Source organism: Heloderma suspectum, chromosome 6, assembly GCF_057233095.1.
Source record: "Heloderma suspectum isolate Gila_16-S chromosome 6, 16-S_ref, whole genome shotgun sequence".
Classification (NCBI taxonomy): domain Eukaryota; kingdom Metazoa; phylum Chordata; class Lepidosauria; order Squamata; family Helodermatidae; genus Heloderma; species Heloderma suspectum.
Genome location: NC_139463.1, coordinates 58,176,623 through 58,188,546, shown reverse-complemented (window position 1 = coordinate 58,188,546; position 11,924 = coordinate 58,176,623).

Genomic DNA, 11,924 nt, shown 5'->3' with positions numbered 1-11,924 from the left:
GGTCAGAGACAAAGAGAACAAGAGAAAGACGCCCTGGCAGGGGAATTAGATCACAGCAAGAAGAGAGCAGATGCCAAGTGACCAGACACCATCTCAGCCCCATGTGGAGTCACTCCTGGCATATTTCTATTAGGCATGTTTTCTCCAGGATTTCTTTGACTTGCTGGATGGAAATCCCTGGAGGATTCATCAAGAATTATTGTCATTTTGATAATTCCAGGCAAGAGAAATCACCGCATCCCAATAACACTGGGCCCCCTTTGCACTTTGGAAGGAGAAAAACAGATTTGCATCACTCTTTGCATAATTGTGGGCCACTTGGACTTGACCTGAATTGTCAGGTACATCCCTTTCACCTGTGTAAGTGTAAGCACATACATCCAAGATGGAGTCTAGCTTAGCATAAACATAGCCTCCCTTCTCAGGCACATCCTAGGCTCTAATAAGATAAATGGTACCAGAGCTCAGTAGCATGGAATGTGCTGAGGCGGAGATATCGCCCTTTGACTCATCTTACAAGCTGAGAGGCCCACTAGCAAGAAAACTGCAGCTAATAAACCAAAGCAAAGAGCAATATGGATCACTAAGTCTCTCTAAAACTACTGGCAACATGGTTATAGGCCTGGGGCCTTACACCTGGGTATGTGTGAGACCCACAGGGAAAAGGAAAAAGGGTTCCACCATTGATTTAGGAGCAGAAATGGGGCACAAAAGGAGCAAGCATGAACATAGGTCTCTTACCCTTTCCTCCTTGCACTGTCCTCACAATGTGCTGGAGTTATAAGGACCCCTGAAGACATGTCAGTCAGTCCAAGATTGGGGGGGGGGGCTTTACCTTAGGACATCAAGAGGTTAACTATGCCACACCTCTCCCCACCTCAGAAACGGAAGGGGTGGCAAACTTAATAGTGAGGAAGACAAAGAGTTCCAGTACTTATTATTGATGAGACTATTAGACTCCCTCATCCCTCAGAAGAAAGGAAGGCTGAGCTCTCTGGTGAGGAAACATCAGAGTATCAGAAACCATTTTCTTCCTCTGTGGAGAGTTTCATACACATAGACCTCAGACAGAGAAGGGGCCACCATCTCTTCAGTCTGAGACAAGGCAGTTCCCTCCTAGTCTAAGACTCCTGCCTTTCCCCCTGAAGCTGCCATGACAGGGGGAGCAGTCCTGTCAGGAAGCAGCCTCTCTCTACTGAACCCTGAGGGTTCAAGGAGTTGTCTCCAAGGGCAACAGCAGAAGAGCCTGTTAGCTCCTTTAGAAAGAATGAAGGAGTAGAAAAATAAAAAATAATTCCTCGTGACACTCTGCGGGGTTCCCAGATTCCCCTGGTGAAGGCTCTGGAAGTTTCATTCTGGTTCCAAAGCTGTGGATGAAATGCAGGCTCAGCCTTAGCCATTGATTGTTCAACCAGTCTTTCAAGTCTGCATGCAGTCATGGAGGGGAGGATGGAAGTGCTGAGCTAGCAGGAGAGGCAGGCAGAGAAGAGCCGGAGTTCAGGGCTAGAGCACACAGTCTTCATGCAGAAGGTCCCAAGTTTGATCCCCAGGATCTCCAGCCAGGGTTGGGAACGACTCTTGTCGAAATCTCTGGAGAGTCACTGCCAGTCATCATGGACACATCCTCCCCCACCTGGTTCCCTCAGTGCAATGCAGGGCAGGAGAAGCACGGGGGGATCATTCCCTCTTGCTTTTCCGTCCCTGCATTTGTGGCTAGACAGCCAATTTTGGTTCTCTAGCCATAGGACCTCAGAAAGGGGGAAGTGGCAGCTGGATGACATGTAGGATGTGTCGTACCAGCATTTCTCACTTCTCCGCCCTGGCATGCCCCCAGGAATGCCCTGGTTTTGCTGCTTTCTGCTGCTCTTCCAAGTGCAAAGTGCAGGGCCGCTCTGCACCACTTACGAGGAAGCATGGGAGGGGGTGGAGGTCAGTTCTCAGGGAACTGAACCATCCATGGCCACATAGCCGCTGACTAGTGGCCATCAGATTGCACCCTTAGTGACATCAGGATCTCGGTTAGAATACAGGTCTCAATAAAATTGCACAAATTGATTACTGATCTGTATAGTCCCACAAACCAATGAATTTTGATTGTCTTTAATTGAGCAAATAACATTTCTTAGGTTGCAGTGTTTCAGCTCATAGGCTAGCAATTTAGAGCTTCTATCCCCAATACATCATATTTTTGTTGAAGGCAAAGGAGTGATGTCGAAATCTTCCCTACTTCAAGGGCTTTAAGTTCCATTCTTGCTTGTGAAAGAAGATGGTAATTTCTTGCCCTAACTGATTTTTTTTTCATTTCCAGAAGTTTTGTTTCTGACAGAAGTCTTTGTTTTTTTCGTATTGAAATCTTCTGAACTGCTGTCAATTCACTTATACAGAAGCCCCTTGTAACAGAGTTCATTGCATCCCATATTCTGCATGTGACAATCCTACTTGCTCATTTGGATGGAAATAATGTTCTATTTCTCTTTTAATTGTCACAACACAGAGTTGGTTTTATGGATGATAGGACTGAAGCGCCATGGATCAGTTTAGAGGATTGATGTGAACAAGGGTGTATGGTGAGACTTACAGATGAATGATCTGATACCCTTTTTTGATAGTTCCCTGTGCTTATGATGGAAGAGGCATGGGTCGAAGAAATGAAGAGATGGTCTATTCTAGTGTATGTTTGATGTTGTTGTTGTTCAGTCGTTCAGTCGTGTCCGACTCTTCGTGACCTCATGGACCATAGCACGCCAGGCCTTCCTGTCCTGCGCTCTCTCCCAGAGCGTGCTCAAGTTCATATTCATTGCATCCGTGATGCTATCTAGCCATCTCATCCTCTGCCGTCCCCTTCTCCTTTTGCCTTCAGTCTTTCCCAGCATCAGGGTCTTTTCCAGGGAGTTTTCTCTTCGCATTAGGTGGCCAAAATATTGGAGCTTCAGCTTCATTATCTGTCCTTCCAATGAGCACTCAGGGTTGATTTCCTTTAGGATGGACTGATTTGACCTCCTTGCAGTCCAGGGGACTCGTAAGAGTCTTCTCCAGCACCACAGTTCGAAAGCATCAATTCTTCGCCGCTCAGCCTTCCTTATAGTCCAGCTCTCACAGCCATACATTACTACTGGGAAAACCATAGCTTTGATTAGACGGACCTTTGTCGGCAAGGTGATGTCTCTGCTTCTTACTATGCTGTCTAGGTTGGCCATAGCTTTCCTCCCAAGGAGCAAGCGTCTTTTAATTTCATGGCTACAGTCACCGTCTGCGGTGATCTTGGAGCCCAAGAAAGTAAAATCTGTCACTGCTTCCATTTCTTCCCCTTCTATATGCCAGGAAGTGATAGGGCCAGATGACATGATCTTAGTTTTTTTAATGTTGAGTTTCAAACCAGCTTTTGCACTCTCCTCTTTCACCCTCAACAAGAGGCTCTTGAGATCCTCTTTGCTTTCTGCCATTAGGGTGGTATCGTCTGCATATCGGAGGTTGTTGATAATTCTCCCGGCAATCTTAATTCCGACCTGTGATTCATCCAACCTGGCATTTCTCATGATGTACTCTGCATATAAGTTAAATAAGCAGGGTGACAATATGCAGCCTTGTCGTACTCCTTTCCCAATTTTGAACCAATCGGTTGTTCCATGTCTGGTTCTTACTGTTGCTTCTTGACCCTCGTACAGGTTTCTCAGGAGACAGGTAAGGTGGTCTGGTACTCCCATCACTTTCAGAATTTGCCACAGTTTGTTGTGATCCACACAATCAAAGGCTTTAGCGTAGTCAATGAAGCAGAAATAGACGTTTTTCTGGAATTCTCTTGCTTTCTCCATGATGCAGTGAATGTTGGCGATTTGATCTCTAGTTCCTCTGCCTCTTCTAAACCCAGCTTGTACTTCCGGTAGTTCTCGGTTCACATACTGCTGAAGCCTAGCTTGTAGGATTTTGAGCATCACCTTGCTGGCATGTGAAATGAGCGCACTGCTGCGGTAGTTTGAACACTCTTTGGCGTTGCCCTTCTTTGGAATTGGAATGTAAACTGACCTTTTCCAGTCTTGTGGCCACTGTTGAGTGTTCCAGATTTGTTGGCATATTGAATGCAGCACTTTAACAGCATCATCTTTTAGGATTTTAAATAGCTCAGCTGGAATACTGTCATCTCCACTAGCTTTGTTGTTACTAATGCTTGCTAAGGCCCACTCGACTTCACTCTCGAGGATGTCCGGCTCACGTTCTGTGACCGCACTCTCATGGCTATCAGGGACATTCAGATCTTTCCTGTATAGTTCTTCTGTGTATTCTTTCCACCTCTTCTTAATCTCATCTGCTTCTGTTAGCTCCCTGCCTTCTTTGTCCTTTATCATGCCCGTCTTTGCACAAAACGTTCCCTTGAGCTCTCCAATTTTCTTGAAGAGATCTCTAGTCTTTCCCATTCTGTTGTTTTCCTCAATTTCTTTGCATTGTTCATTTAAGAAGGCCTTCTTGTCTCTCCTTGCTATTCTCTGGAACTCTGCATTCAGTTGGGTATATCTTCCCCTTTCTCCCTTGCTTTTCGCTTCCCTTCTTTCGTGAGCTACTTGTAAAGCCTCATCAGACAGCCACTTTGCTTTCTTGCATTTCTTTTTCTTTGGGACGGATTTCGTTGCTGCCTCCTGAACAATGTTACGGACCTCCGTCCATAGTTCCTCAGGCACTCTGTCTATCAGGTCTAATCCCTGAAATCTATTCCTCACCTCCACTGTATATTCATCAGGGATATGATTTAGGTCATACCTGAACGGTTTAGTGGTTTTCCCGACATTCTTCAATTTAAGCCGAAATTTTGCAAGAAGCAGCTCATGATCTGAGCCACAGTCAGCTCCAGGTCTTGTTTTTACTGACTGTATGGAGCTTCTCCATCTTTGGCTGCAAAGGACATAATCAATCTGATTTCGATATTGACCATCTGGTGACATCCATGTGTAGTCGCCTCTTGTGCTGTTGGAAAAGAGTGTTTGCTATGATCAGCATGTTCTCTTGGCAAAACTCTATTAGCTTTTGTCCTGCTTCATTTTGTACACCAAGGCCATGCCTGCCTGTTATCCCGGTGATTTCTTGACTTCCTACTTTAGCATTCCAATCCCCTATGATGAAGAGGACATCTTTTTTTGGTGTTAGTTCTAGAAGGTGTTGTAGGTCTTCATAGAACCGATCAACCTCAGCTTCTTCGGCCTCAGTGGTTGGGGCATAGACTTGAATTACTGTGATGTTGAATGGTTTGCCTTGGATTCGTACTGAGATCATTCGATCATTTTTAAGATTGTACCCCAGTACTGCTTTTCCCACCCTTTTGTTGACTATGAGTGCTACTCCATTTCTTCTAAGGGATTCTTGCCCACAATAGTAGATATGATGGTCACCTGAATTAAATTCGCCCATGCCTGTCCATTTTAGTTCGCTGATTCCCAAGATGTCGATGTTCAATCTTGCCATCTCATGTTTGACCACCTCCAGCTTACCTTGATTCATTGATCTGACATTCCAGGTTCCTAAACAATATTGTTCTTTACATCATCGGATTTTCTTTTCACCGCCAGACACATCCACAGCTGAGTGTCCTTTCGGGTTTGGCCCAGCCGCTTCACTCTTGCTGGCGCTACTTGGAAATACCCTCTGCTCTTCCCCAGTAGCATATTGGACACCTTCCGACCTGAGGGGCTCATCTTCCGGCGTCATATCTTTTAGCCTTGTGATACGTTCCATGGGGTTTTCTTGGCAAGAATACTGGAGTGGGTTGCCATTTCCTTCTCCAGTGGACCACATTTTGTCAGAACCCTCTGCCATGACTTGTCCGTCTTGGGTGGCCCTGCACGGCATAGCTTATGGCTTCACTGAGTTATGCAAGCCCCTTCGCCACAACAAGGCAGTGATCCATGAAGGGGGTATGTTTGATAGTGATGGGCAAAGGATGCATAATCTCAGGATCCTATATTTAAGAAACTATTAATTTAAATTCAGCCAAAAGGTCCCTAAATGATGACATAGTGGTGTTCCTGCACTCATCCCCAAAGCAAGTTCTGTCCAGAGCTGAATCATTTACTATGTTGAAATTCCCCCTATAATTGTTACACCTTGTTGAAATACCACTAATTTCTGCAAACGGTCATGTAAAAAAGTATGTTGATTTGAATTTGGGGAGTACAAAGTGGCAAATGTATACTTTGAACCTCCTATGGCGCCTTTCATAAACAGGTCTCTGCCACTGGGGTCTGCCATAGTACTTTCTACGGAGAGAATTGAGGTTTCAAAAGGAATAGCCACACCACAGGCTTCTGAATAGCCTGAGGCAGTAAGTTGTTGTCCAAAACGTGGGTGTTTTAAGACTGCCTGATATCTCTTAGTTGGATGCATCACTGGAGCATGCTTTTTAATTTCTGCTGGAACACTTTTCCTTTTAACAATTATGATTAAACCCCTGACAGTGAGGGAATAACATTTGAGATCACCCATTTATGTCGCATTAGATACGTGTGACAACGTAACCTTGATATCTAAGCAAGTCCAAACTGGCTACAAGCGATGACAAAACAAGTAGCCTTGAAATAATGACACTTCGAACAAAAACGCATAACTCTATAACTTTTACCAGAAATGATCCCTGTCAAGAAGGGCCTAATAGAGTAGGAGCCAGGAGGGCTGTTGGGGTGGTCACACATGCAGCATAGGGATGTACGAAAGTCACTTGCCTTTTCGAAGGGTGACGTTCGCGCTGGGGGGGGAGGCACTCTGTCCCTCCCCCCGAAATTCTCCCTGGCCGGCTTCATTCCGCAGCGACTCTATGGAGCCGCTGGCCGAGGCCGCCCGCAGCCAGACATCCGGCCACTGGGCAGCCTGCACAGGAATGTAAATGGCGGCTGCCATAGCCGCCACCATTTGCGTCCCTGTATTTTACCGTCATAGGCTATGTAAATACTTACGTAGCCTATCACGGCCATAATGAAGAAGCAAATGGCGGCCACAGAAGCAGCACGAATGGCAGCAGGTAAGTGCTCCATTTTGCAAGCCTTTTGTGGGGTGGGGGGCAGGGGCCTTCTTCCGCCATGGATTTCAGGGGCTCACCGAGATCCGTGGCGGAATTCTCTGACATCACTAATGTAGCAGCCCCCTGGAGGTTGGTTCCTTCAAGCTGTGTCTCAGCCTGCAGCTCAAGGCCATGATTTGCCTGGCAAATTGGTAAAATGATAACAGCCGTGCCTGGTGGGAAGATGCAACCTCTTTGGAGGGTGAGTCGGATGTCCCAGGCCTAGGCTTGGATTGGGTGCCTCGAACTTGCCTTGGGTTGCTAGGGCTGGGCAATGAAAGGAGGGCTAGAGAAGGGGCGGGTGTCTCTCCTTGGCCCTGATGGTACTAGGGTGTGCTGCTTGTCGAGGGCGATCCTGGGAGGCCCATTCTTTGGTATGGATAGGATAGCCCAGCTAGCTTCATTGTTTTGTGCATGGGAGTGTGTGCCTTGGTGTTTGGCATTTCTGGTTTTGCTTAGAGTTTTGTACCTTGCTTATAATTTCTAGTACAACCAACCACCTCTCCCTATTCCTTGCTCTTTGTTCCTTCCCCCTAATACATTTTTACACAACTTCCAGTTGGTGTGGTGTGTCCTGAATAACTTCAGTGCTAAATGCAGTGCCTATTGGCCAGGAAGGGAGCTCCTGGGTTAATTTAGGGAATCTTGTGGCCAGGTTTGGCCTGGTCTACCTTGCGGGATTGTTGGGGTGAAACCCACAATCCTTCACATGGTGGCAGTGCTGGGATAAGACACTGAAGTTGTCCAGGATGCTTGAGGGCACTGAGGAACCAGGGGAGGCAGACGACAAAGCCGGGGTTGTATACTCCCGAGATTTGTTGTTTTGGCTAGTTAGGGACCATGCAGGCCCAAAGTAGGATTCACTCTGACTGGGAGGAGGCAGTTTCCTCCCAGCTACCTGGAGCAGAAGCCAGGAGTTTGGCCATCATTGAATGGGTTGTAGGTGCTTCTGCCTCCAGGCTGGGGGAGAGTGGAGCACTTTTGTAACTCACCTCAGCCTGTATGAGTTTGTAGCGCTTCCATTTGTCCTGAAGGGGGCTTCAGCTATGTTTCAAAGGCTAACTAACAGGCTGCTGAATGGGCTGGGGGCTTTCGCCTATGCGTACCTGGACGATGTGGCCGTTTTCAGCCAGACCTGGGAATCCCATCGAGAACATGTCCACCAATACACTGTTTGGGCGTATTCAGGAGGCTGGCCTGACCATGAAGGCCTCAAAATGTCACTTTGGCCAAGGAGAGGTCATCTACTTAGGCCATTGGTTGGGAGGAGGCACCATTAAACCCCTTGATGCCAAAATAGCATCCATTCGGAATTGGCCGGTGCCCAACCCTAAGAAGCAGGTTCAATCCTTTTGGGGGTTGGCTGGATGTTATAGGCAATTTGTGCCCCATTTCAGTGACCAGGCTGCCCCCCGGATGGACCGTTGTATAAAGAAACAACCTGTACAAGTGACATGGACAGCATTCTGTCAACAGGCTTTTGATCAGCTGAAAGCTAAGTTGGTGGACTATCCCATTCTGCAGGCCACTGATTTTGAGGCCCTTTTTGTCCTTCAGAAAGATGCCTCACAGGGGGGGATGGGGCCAGTCCTTCCGCAGGAAGGTCCAGACCAAGAACTCCACCCAATAGTCTATTTGAGTAAAAAAATATTGCCTTGAGAAGGGAACCTAGCTATTGTGGAGAAGGAGTGTCTGGCCATTGTGTGAGCCTTAGGCAAGCTCCATCTTTATTTATGGGGCTGAAAGATCCAGGTACAGACTGACCATCCCCCCTGTGCTGGCTGGATCCAGTGAAGGGGTCAAACCAGAAGCTATTGCACTGGAGCCTAGCCCTACAGGACTATCATTTTACTGCCTCTCACATCCAGGGCAAGAAGAACATTTTGGCTGACAGCCTCTCCCATGTTCATGATTTGAGCCAGGTGTCAGGAGAGGGGACTCCTGATCAGCGAGCCTAGGCTGTTGGGCTTCTCTGGAGGAGCCTGTGGGAGAGTTTTCAAATCTGGTTTTCATTTCTTTTCTGTAACATATATTTTATTTACAATTTTAGATAAGGGAGGGAGCTAGAGAATCGGGAAATTGTCCCCCGAGTTATCTTCTTTTAAAGAGGGGGATATCAAGAATGGGTTAATAGAGTAAGAGCCATGAGGGCTGCTGGGGTCTGCAGCAGCCACCTGGAGGTTGGTTGTTTTCAGCTTTGTGTCATCCTGCAGCCCAAGTCCACAATTTGATTTGCCTGGCTAATTGGGAAAATGATAAAAGCCGTGCCTGGTGGGAAGATGCAACCTCTTTGGAGGGTGGAGTAGGGTGTCCCAGGCCTGGGTTTTGTTTGGGTGCCTCGAACTTGGGTTGCTAGGGCTGGGCAATGAAAGGAGGGCTAGAGAAGGGGTGGGTGTCTCTTCTTGGCCCTGACAGTACTAGGGTGTGCTGCTGGTCGATGGTGATCCTGAGAGGCCCTTTGTTCCTTCCCCCTAATACATTTTTACCCAACTTCCAGTTGGTGTGGTGTGTCCTGAATAACTTCAGTGCTGAATAGAGTGCCTATTGGCCAGGAAGGGAGCTACTGGGTTAATTTAGGGGAATCTGGTGGCCGAGATTGGCCTGGTCTACCTTGTTGGGTTGTTGGGGTGAAACCAGCAATCCTTCACAATCCCTGATGGAAAACTACTCATAAAGGGATTAATTTGCCAATTCACAATGCATCACCATCCTATAAAAACACACAGATTTACAGAACAGCCTTACAATATATTGGAGACATCAACTCTCATCCATTGCTAGAGGAGGCAAGTGCCCTATTTGAACCCATACCATGGATCTTCCATTTTAAATATAGATTTTCTTTGGGGGGCAGTATGTTAACTTCCACCTATACGCACATTTTTGTTTTTGTTTAAATCAGCCATGATAGGCTACGTAAACATTTACGTAGCCTATCATGGCTGACTGCAAGGACGCAAACGGCGGCAGCTATGGCCGCCACCATTTGCGTCTCTGCTAGCCAGTGGCCGGATGTCCGGCTGCTGGCGGAGCCAGCCGGTGGCTCTTCAGAATCGCTGCGGAGCATAGCCAGCCAGCCAGCGAGGATTCTGGGGGGAGGGACAGAACTCCTTCCCCCCCACCATCAGCATAATCCCCAAAAGGTAAGTGATTTTCAAACATCCCTACAGAAGACTTAGTCAGTAACGTCATCCATTCATTCATATGAGTTTCTCTTCTCTTCTCAGTGCTGTTGTGAGGAAACACAAGAGCACTTTTCTTTTCCAAATGGTTGAGAGATCACCCAAGCAGCAGTGCTGGATCCAACCTATAAGCATGGTGGGGGACCTCTAAATAAACCCCAAGTGTAACTTTTCCAATACGAACTCCATAATTTGAGAGTCAAGTGAGGTGATGAAACTGTCGAGTGAGGTGTCAAGAGAGGTGATAAAAATGGCGACATTAAGTGAAGAATTAAAACAAACAGCAGCGCCCAAAAAGAACGCTGCTACTCTCGGCACCATCTTGTTTTCTAACCAGCTCTCTCTCACACAATGAACCGAATGCAGGCTGATCTCCCGCTCCTCCACCACTGTCACTGATCAGGGGCTGCTGGGTTAAGTTCAGCTCCAATTTGGCAGCTAGAGCCTGAGGCAGTAAATTGTTGTCCAAAATATGGGTTTTTTAATACTGCCTTATATCACTTAGTTAGATGCATCTCTGACAAAAATATGACCTCTGGAGAGTGCTTTGTAATTTCTATTGTAACCCTTTTCCTCTTAAGAACTGTGCTGCTTGACCATGTTCACGCACACACAGAGATCACAGAAACGCACCACTAAACTTCTGCTGCTGCTTGGGCTTCTCCTCCACACGGCAGTGATTCCCCTCCCCACCACACCCACACATTCCAAGGTCCACATGATGAGACACCCACAGACTTGCATTATGCAAATACAAAATATTTTTAAAATAAGGGAATTGCAATTTAAAAAACCAATTCCGTCACTACAGTACAAAGGAATAGGAAAACATCAGTCTGTAAAATAAGGAGCCTATACGTTTGTTCACAAATGATGGGCAAAAAAGGGAGCCAACACAGGCATTGAGGAACACATTTGCATAGGGATGGCGGAGAATTCCGCCACGGATTTAAGTGAGGCCAAATGCACTGGCATTTGGCCCCGCAAAATCCGTGGCAGAATGGCCTGCCACCCCCCCTGCCACCCCAAGGATCCCCCCCAGGATGAGACTTACCTGGGGCAGATGTTCCGGATGGCGGTGGTGTCGAGGAGTCCAGGGGGAGGGATGGAGCGCTTCTCCCCCACCGCGAAGCAGATCCGCGAAACGGTAAGTAACTTTCGGACATCCCTACTTTTGCATGACCAAGTTTTTTCTTCTTTTTTCTGTTAACTGCCCTTTCTCCCTCAATATTTCACCAATCTCCCTGAAATTTTCCGGTGATGTAAAACAAACATGTCTTTCTGGCACCTGCAAATTTCAGGAAGGTTGGTGAAATTTTCTCAATTTCATAAAGTTCAGAACAACCCGCTTGCCTCATTTCCATTCTACCTTATGCGACCCTGGTTTTATTGACACATTATCTAACAGGAGCCACAACCGTGCCTCCTATAACAGAGAAGTGTATTGTTATTTTTCTAATATTCAATAAAAGGTCCATGATTTTGAACAAATCTGTTACTGTTGTCTCCTCTCTCACCCTAATTTTCCATTTTTCCGCAACAGCATATTCATACATTTTACATTCCAGCTCTGCAAATATGTGTGTTGTGTTGCTGACATTCTTCATGATTGAACATAATGTGTTCTTGCTGCTAGTATCACTCCCTCTAATAGTGAGCTCATGGGGCAAGTGCCAACAACAACCAAGCCACAATTGGGATCC